This window comes from Megalobrama amblycephala, linkage group LG3 (assembly GCF_018812025.1).
Source record: "Megalobrama amblycephala isolate DHTTF-2021 linkage group LG3, ASM1881202v1, whole genome shotgun sequence".
Classification (NCBI taxonomy): Eukaryota; Metazoa; Chordata; class Actinopteri; order Cypriniformes; family Xenocyprididae; genus Megalobrama; species Megalobrama amblycephala.
This window is the reverse complement of record NC_063046.1, coordinates 31,451,359-31,459,935: the sequence shown is the minus strand read 5'-3', so window position 1 is coordinate 31,459,935 and position 8,577 is coordinate 31,451,359. Positions and strand designations below refer to the sequence as shown.

Below are 8,577 nucleotides of genomic sequence, written 5' to 3'. Positions count from 1 at the left end.
TTTTAGAAAGAAGTTAGATACTGTGGTCTTTAGCCTTCTTGTTAGTGTACCTGCTTTTTTTTTCAGATACCAAATATTTTGACAATCAAATACACATATACACTTTTGGTGATGCAAGGATTAGTGTTATTATTATTATTATTATTAGTTGTTGTTGTTGTTATTTATCTAATTATTTATTTTTATTTATTTAATTTTATTATTTTTTTGTAAAAGGTGTTTTCATGCATGTTTGGCCAGAGTTTTTGTTGCATTAACACTGTTCTGACCATCAGGGGTCACCAGTGTGTGGTGTTTCAAATGCTTCGAAAGTCTGAAAGTGAATCTTTTTGCAAAGCAACTGGTTAAATTTTTTTGAAGCTTCGAAAAGCTTAGTTTCTCCCATCACAAGTGTAACGTATAAAAAAAACAAAAAAAACAAACACTTTTTTTCCAACATGTGGATGTGCTATCAACAATTCACCCTTTGCTAGGAGTTGGATTGACAGGCGATCTGACCAATCATAAAGCTCAATCTGCCGTTTTGTCCGACAAATTAACCAAACTGTAGAGTTAGTAGATTGACGTTGGTGAACTTGTAACTGACACCAGCTAGTGAGAATTGTGCAGATAAACTTGCGCTAGAGACTGCGGTCTTTGGTGTTCTTGTTAGTGGGCCCACCTCCCATGCCAGCGACCCGGGTTTAAGTCCCTCTTGGAGTGGTTCAGACTGCACAGGTTACAGACATACATTTAAAACATGGTGTGTATTGAAAACTTTCTGCGGTTAGAAATATTCTGTAACAATATAAAATTAATAATTTTATTCGGTAAGGATGTGCTAAACTTATTGTAATTGTAAATTGATTGTAAAGGCTTATATTGTTTGAAAAGATTTCTATTTTGAATCAATTATGTTCTTTTTAACCTTTTATTCATCAATGAATCCTGAAAAAAGTATCACAGGTTCCAAAAAATATTAAGCAGCACAAATGTTTCAGACATTGATAATAAAACAGCTTTGCATCACAGAAATAAATAATATTTTTAAGTATATTAAAATAGAAAACCATTATTTTAAATTTTAATAATATTTTACAATATTACTGTTTTGATCAAATAAATGCAGGCTTGATGAGCTTATGAGACTTCTTTCAAAAACATTAAAAAATAGTAATGAAAAAAGGCAGCGACTATTTGTGATGTGATGCATGAAAACCCATTACATGGTGGAATTTTACCTATTACCATACCTGATAACATATGAAAGCTGATTTCAATCCCTTTCCAAATCTGTTTTTTTTTTCTTTCATAGCTTGTCTGTAACAAAAGTTATCTGAAGTCCTTTTTTCACATAGACATGAAAATGCACCATCCAAACTTAAATGGTTGTAATTCAAGAATGCTTTGGAATATAGACCTAAGGTTGGTTTTGTTTTAAAGAAGACACTTGGCAGATTATTGTAGAAGTGAAATAAATTCTGAAAGTGAAATAAAAAAAAAATTATAGAAGTTTAAATTTATGAAAAGGTAAAAATATAATTGTTTATCAAAGGCAAAAATATCAACATTCCAAATTTTAGGTTGATATCTCAAAAAAAAAAAAAAAAAAAAAAAAAAGCTTTCAGTAAGATTTTATTTGGGCGCAGTACCAACCTTTTTCACTAGATGACATCCGAGCTCCATTACTGACCATTTAAGGGCGCCTTTGAATTCAGCCTCTAATAAACATAATTCGAACATGTGCATTATACATGTCGTCGCTGCATCACAAATGGGGAATATCATTCTTTTCTTTATATTTAAAACATTTTCAGACCTTTTTTTCTCAAAAAAAGAAATTTATTAGAAATTATAGGCTACTTTGAACTCATGAAAACAAATCGGTTTTCATATTTTGTGACTGATTTTCACATAAAGTACAGAGGAGTTGTAATTTATTAATTTGCAACAAGAATATTTTCGCTGCAAATGCTTTTCTTAGTATTTTTGTCTTATTTCCAGTCCAAATATCTAAAAATATCGCCTATAGGCTATATCAAATATATAAATATATAAAATCCCTCGCTACACCTTCCTCTAACCCAGTAAACACTTTTAATATTATTACACACTCGTTCGCAGTTTATTTCCACTTTTAAATAATTATTTTCGTTTTTATTTAAATTAAATGCGAGCTCGTCAAAAGGCGGATTCGAACTCACGTCGATCGCGTTAAAAGCTAGATCTATAAGCCTTATGCGCTACTGCGCCATTAAAGATACGACTTTTACAATCTATGGTTGAGAACTCTTTGACCAGACAACCAGACATTGGTGGGCGGAGTCAGGGACGCTATTTACATTTATTGTAAATAGACACAGTAGAGTGCTTTCATGAATGTTTTAAGAAAAGAAAGTAAAATATTTTTTGTGATGTGAAACTAACTACCTAACTAACTATGATGTAGGGATTATTTTTGGCCCAGGGGGCTTGACATTAACACCCGCCAACCCCCCAAATGCGGGTAGATTTCAGCTGTGGCGGGTAAGACAGCCACTCCCACTAGCTACTTTGGCGGGTTGAATATAATTTCAGTTTACAGCCAAATAATCGTCGAAAATCGTCGAAGCACAAAATTACAATCCAATCATACAATTCGTTATTTAGGCTACGTGCAGTTAGTGAATGAGGGATAGGCGGAATTGCGCTGAATGACACACAACAGAAGCGCTCTGTCGCGCGCGATCAGTTCTCCTCGCACCTGAATAGTTAAACAGTGCACACAGATGTCTAAATGTCCATCGTGTGGAGTATCTCGCGTGAATACAATTGGTTATGGCTTAAGTGGACGTAATCAGGTGGGTAATAACTGGATATGCGTCAGTTACGTCCATGCATTCAGCAGCCCAATTAAATACCTGTCTGTCATTAATGTTAATCAAACAACAAAAGATGTTAAATAATCTGAAAAAAGATTATTTTTAATTTACTAATATTTTTGTAATTTGCTTCTTTGTTCTTTTATACAGCCTAACACAAATAACTTTTTCTCATATTAGCCCATGCTCATATTGTCCACCTCTTGCCCAACTGTACATACCAGCTGATATACATTGTAGTCTTGATTTGGGTGGTCAATCTGCATGTAAAAGTTTGAAAGGGTTTTAAAATCAAGTAAAATGACTCACAATAAAGTAATTTAAGCATAACAAAGTCAACTTTAATCATATAAAATGTAATTTACCGACATCAAAATTGTGGCCAGTAAAAATGCTCAGTGGCTAGTAACTTTGGAAAACCACTAGCCACAGTGGCTGGTGAGCAAAAAAGTTAATGTCAAGCCCTTACACCCCTTATATTTTGTGGGGTTTATTTTAACCCTTTATTCAGTACAGTTTATTGCGACGGTACTGGGGCGTTAGGACCCACTCAGGCCACAGGTTGATCAGACCTGGCCTCTCTAACACCTCTTCCCGCAGCTACCCGGTCTTCCAGGAGGTCTCCCATCCAGATACAGACCGGGCTCAACCCTGCTTAGCTTCAGTGGGTGTGCAGGTGAAAGCATCGGGTTGACCGCTGCAGATTGCTGTATCCTTCCAACCGTAGACCCTCTTTCGTAGCAAAAATATATGGGAATATGCTGCAAAATATAATGTGATATATTACATAACATAACACATTTCCATGTATGGGAATCTAGCGCTTATATTTTTCAGTGTAGCCTACTGCAATATTTACATTGACCATGTAGGGCTATAGATTGATACAATATTTAGACATGAAGACAAAATAGCATTAGGCTATATGTGAAATTCACAAAATTGTATCCTTTATTATATATATATTGCACATACATGTTCCCATAAGCTATAAATGTGAACGTATGTCTACACACATTCACGGAATGAGTTACAGCAGATTTCTAGTTCCCAGCATGCTTTGCTTCTGACTGTCAAAGGAAGGGTCAATGTTGAAATTAAGTGTTATTTCATGTGTTTTGTTCAATATTAATATAGGGGGATATCTGTTAGTGTTTAATGTTCTATTGTTTTGGAATTTAAAATGGTTTCTGTTATGTCTGAGTTTTTGGGGTTACCACTGTGCTGAAGAGTAGAGCCTGTGGTTAGGTTGATATACAAACACAAGATTTTAAGTAAAGACATAATCAGCTTTGACTGGCTGTTTGATTTGGTTCTCTACATGCAATCAGTGCAGAGCTATAGCTGTAATGCATATAAAGTGATTTAATGCTTTCTTGTTTAAGTATATTATTAGTATTTTTAAAATACGAAAATACAACAGTTTATTTAGATATTGTATTTTGTAGTTTATTTTGATACACTTAAAGTTAAGGTATTTGGTATTTTATTTTAAGATATTTTTTCATGTATTTTTGCCCAACCCTGCCTTCATGCTTAAATATTGTTTTTGTGTTTTTGCTATTTGTGTTTTTAGGAGCATTTCTATGATGCATCAAGTGGCTAAGGGTACCTGGGTTGGTGTTTAAAGACTGTACAGACTAGACCCAGGTGATGGTAAGATTTAACAGATAACATATGAGAGAATCATGGGCACAAACATAAAAAATAATGTTATTGGCATAACGTTTCTGTGCTTCATAACTCTCAATTTGAATTTGTCAAATTACTTTACAAAAGTCCATTTTCTTTTCTTTCTTTTTTTTCACTTAAATAAAATGAGTTGTCAAACTAATATTTTTCATGATCTCACACTAGGTATGTTTTCTTGCTGTTTAATTTTAGACTCAATAGGGTGGGAAATCTCTGCCTATCACCTGCCCCCAACATCACAAAGCCACAAGAAGGGAACAAAGATCGATTTCTTAAGGTGCGTGTCCTAAGTTATTCTTAAAGGGTTAGCTCACCCAAAAATTTAAAAGTCTCTATTTAATTACTCACCCTCATGCATGTCGTTCCAAACTCGTAAGACGTTCATTCATCTTCAGAACACAAATGAAGATCTTTTTGATGAATTCTGAGAGCTTTCTGTCCCTCCATTGACAGTCTATGCAACTACCACTTTCAAGCCCCAGAAGGGTATAAAGGTACATCACTAAAGTACAATTTTAATAAACTACGCAAATGCTGTGTTCGCAAAAAAACATTTACCACTTTATTTATAAAATATTAATTTCCAGCATGCATGTTATTGATGCGAGAGCAGATGTTGTTGCGTGAATGTACATTGAAGATTAATATATTGTATATAGAGTCGAGAATTGTTTTTTGTTTTTTTTCTTGCTTCATAAAATTTAGGTTAAACCACTGGAGTCACATGGATCACTTTTATGATTCCCTTTGGTGCTTTTCCGGGCTTTGGAAGTGGTAGTTGCATAGGCTGTCAATGGAGGGACAGAAATCTCTTATATTTAATTAAAAATATCTTCATTAAGTGTTCTCGAGATGAACAAAAGTCTCGCTGGTTTGGAACAACATGAGAGTGATTAATTCATGACATAATTTACATTTTTTTATTAATTTTAGGATGAATTAAGCCTTTCAATTACTTGGAAATCAGTCAGTTCAAGTTTGGTTAATCTAACCAAAATAGTTTCTTGTTTGAGTCACAAAATTCCAAGATAATTGAACTTTTTTCCACCAAAAACTTGCTGTATTTATAAAACACAAATAGTATTAATTGTAATTGGTCTGGTTTTGTGTTGTCTAGCAGGGAACCAGCATTCCAGGATTTTTGGAGAAAGTTTGATCTGCACAGCCTTTCCTGCTCTGTGAAAGAATTATGCGCTGAACTTTACTATTAGCAACTGGACACCACTGATCCACGCATATCCTGCAACTGATTTTCATCTGCTGAATGTTGTGTTGACTCAAGCACTGCTGAACTCTTGCACAGTCGAAGGTACTAAATAAACTTCACTGACACAGGACTTACATTCACTGACATGTACAGGACTTGAAGTATTACAGACCATCTGAAAAGCAGCTTTCATAATTCTGATGACAGAAATGCCCATATTGTGCTTTCATCATTTATTTTAAGTTAATGTTCCATGATGTAAAGTGGCTTGTTTGTTAATAAAGAACTAGTTCGTTAAAACAACTGTTTGCATTTTGCACTTTATCAAATGAACAGAATTCTACGATGTGAATGCAATGTTATCAATATAGTTCTGCAAGTTGTCAAAAATAATTTCCTGACAATTATTGTCAACTCTCCTACCTGGTTGGAGTATTGTAATGTCAACTTGTTACACCGGAGTTAAAAATATCTAGAGTTAAAAGTGCCATCATTCCACACCACATGTGGCCCAGATCTGGGCCAGCACAAAGTTGCTATCTGGGTAAGTATGATAGAATTGTTGCAATTTATTTATTTTGGCAACTAACTGAATGTTAAATGTTCAGTGTTTCGTTTTTCAGTTACAGTCTAGGATTGAGGGAAAATGATCAAATTCACTCAGAATTACTTGATGTATTCCACCATGACCTTATTTACAATTAAGTACAGTGAATTGTTTTCAGTTGTTTTATAGGCACTAAAACAGTCCAGTATAGGCTACTGACTTTTTTTTAATGTTTAAATAATGGTCATCATGTGCCTCCCCAGACTGGTCTGCAGGATTCAACAGGACTCCGCTTTGTTATAACAGACTGCCCCCTGGTGGCTAATTATGCTCAGCTTTTTTTTTCTTATTTTAAAAGACCTTTTAAATAAAACAAATTAATACTTTTATTCACCAAGAATACATTAATAAACTGACAGTAAAGACAATTATAATGTCACAGAAGATTTCTATTTCAGGTAAAGTCTGTTTTTTTTTTAAACTTTTTATTCATCAAACAAATGCATCAAGTTTTTCGACAAAATTCCACAAGTTTTCTACTAAGCAGCACAACTGTTGATCATTGACAATATTTTCTTGAGCAGCAAAACAGCATATTAGAATGATATCTGAAGGATCATGTGACACTGAAGACTGGAGAAGACTGTATTTTTTATTAAAATAAATGCAGCTTTGTTGAGCATAATGGACTTCTTTAAGATAAAGTGAAAAAATCATACTGACCCCAAACTTTAGAATGGTAGTGTATAAAAATCTCTCTTTACAGTAAGAACATATTATGAAAGAATACAGGGCTTATGTGTCGAGCTTTGTGAGTGAGACTATGTGGATGAGGCCATTATTTTACTTTTGACAAAAGGGATGACTTCATCTTTTCTGTACCATTAGGATTCATGAAAGAGCCATTTCTCCTCTGTGCTGAATGTGCTTTGAGATCAGCGGAGAGAAACACTGGGGAGGGAATGTGCTGTGAGCTATTCTCCTATTTACTTTTATGGCTCTTCCGTTTTCCTCAGTGTGGTAGCAAAATAGAGCCTGGGGAGAGAGAGAGAGAGAGAGGGAGAAATGCCAATTACTGCCAGTCTGCTATGGAGTGCTTTGGCCTTGCCTCTGTTCTTCCATAGCAACTCATGAATTGCATGTGTGTACATGTGTTTGTGTGCATGAGTCTCTCCAACTGCAAATTTACTACAACAAACAGTTCATTCATGAGAAAAATATTTCTCTCGAAATCCTTACTAACAGATGAGAAACACAAAAATATATACGTTTTAGTGGCAAAATAAAAATGCATAAATAAATAAAATAAATGTATAGATTTCTACTAAAGCATGATATGCCAAGGTTGTGAAAATTTACAGCCACCTTTCCATTCTGCAACTCCCATGTCTGCTCTGATAGATGGTGAACCAACTCAAACTTCTCACACTTTCTACTCGGCTCCATGTACTTGTCATTATTATAGATGGGGTCTATTTGGTTCCATCAGTGCTGGTGGAGCACAGAGAGAGGAAAGCTTTTTAAGTGGAGGCTGAGTAAATAATTTGTGTTCCATAGAGAGGGGAAATGGGTTAATATTTTCATCATAATTGACACCCTCACAACAGGGAATTACTCTCATTTTTGTTGAAGCTAGGCTTCAAACAAAGCTAGGCTTGAAGCTAAGCTAAAAAAAAAAAAAAAAAAAAAAAACAGTCTGCAAACTGCTCCATATATCACTGCAAAATACAGCAGTAAACAAAACCACAGACCTTTCAAAAAGAGAATAAGGCCTTGTTTCTGAGGCCATTATGGAATGCTCACAGCCTTGCTTCAAATACAAAAGAACTTACTTTTGCCACTACTTTTTCAGCTTCAACTTTAGAGTTGAAAAAGTTGGTTTTGGTAAGATTTTTAATGATTTTTAGAGGTCTTTTATTCTACACCAAGACTGCATTTATGATTAAAATTACAGTAAAAAGGGTGATATTGCAAAATATATTATTCCAATATAAAATAACATTTTTCTATTATAATATATTTTAAAATGTATTTTTTTCCTGTGATGGCAAAGCTGCTTTTTACTCCATACTCCAGACTTCAGTGTCACATGACATGACTCTTCAGAAATGATGATTTGGTGGTCAAGAAACATTTCTTATTATTATCAATGTTGAATACAGTTGTTCTGCTAAATATTTCTGTGGAAACTTCGTTTTTTTTTTTCAGGGTAATTTGAATAGAAAGTTCAGAATAACAGCATTCATTTGAAATTGACATATTTGGTAACAGTATAAATGTCAATTTAAAGC

General features: G+C 34.2%; 1 long non-coding RNA gene across 1 annotated transcript; it reads left to right on the top strand.

Annotated features, from left to right (window-relative positions):
• The first annotated feature begins 4,414 nt into the window (after positions 1-4,414).
• LOC125264143 lies at positions 4,415-6,015 on the top strand. The gene is made up of 3 exons (XR_007183995.1): positions 4,415-4,496; positions 4,725-4,809; positions 5,650-6,015. It is a non-coding gene; the product is annotated as an uncharacterized LOC125264143 (long non-coding RNA).
• Positions 6,016-8,577: the final 2,562 nt, after the last annotated feature.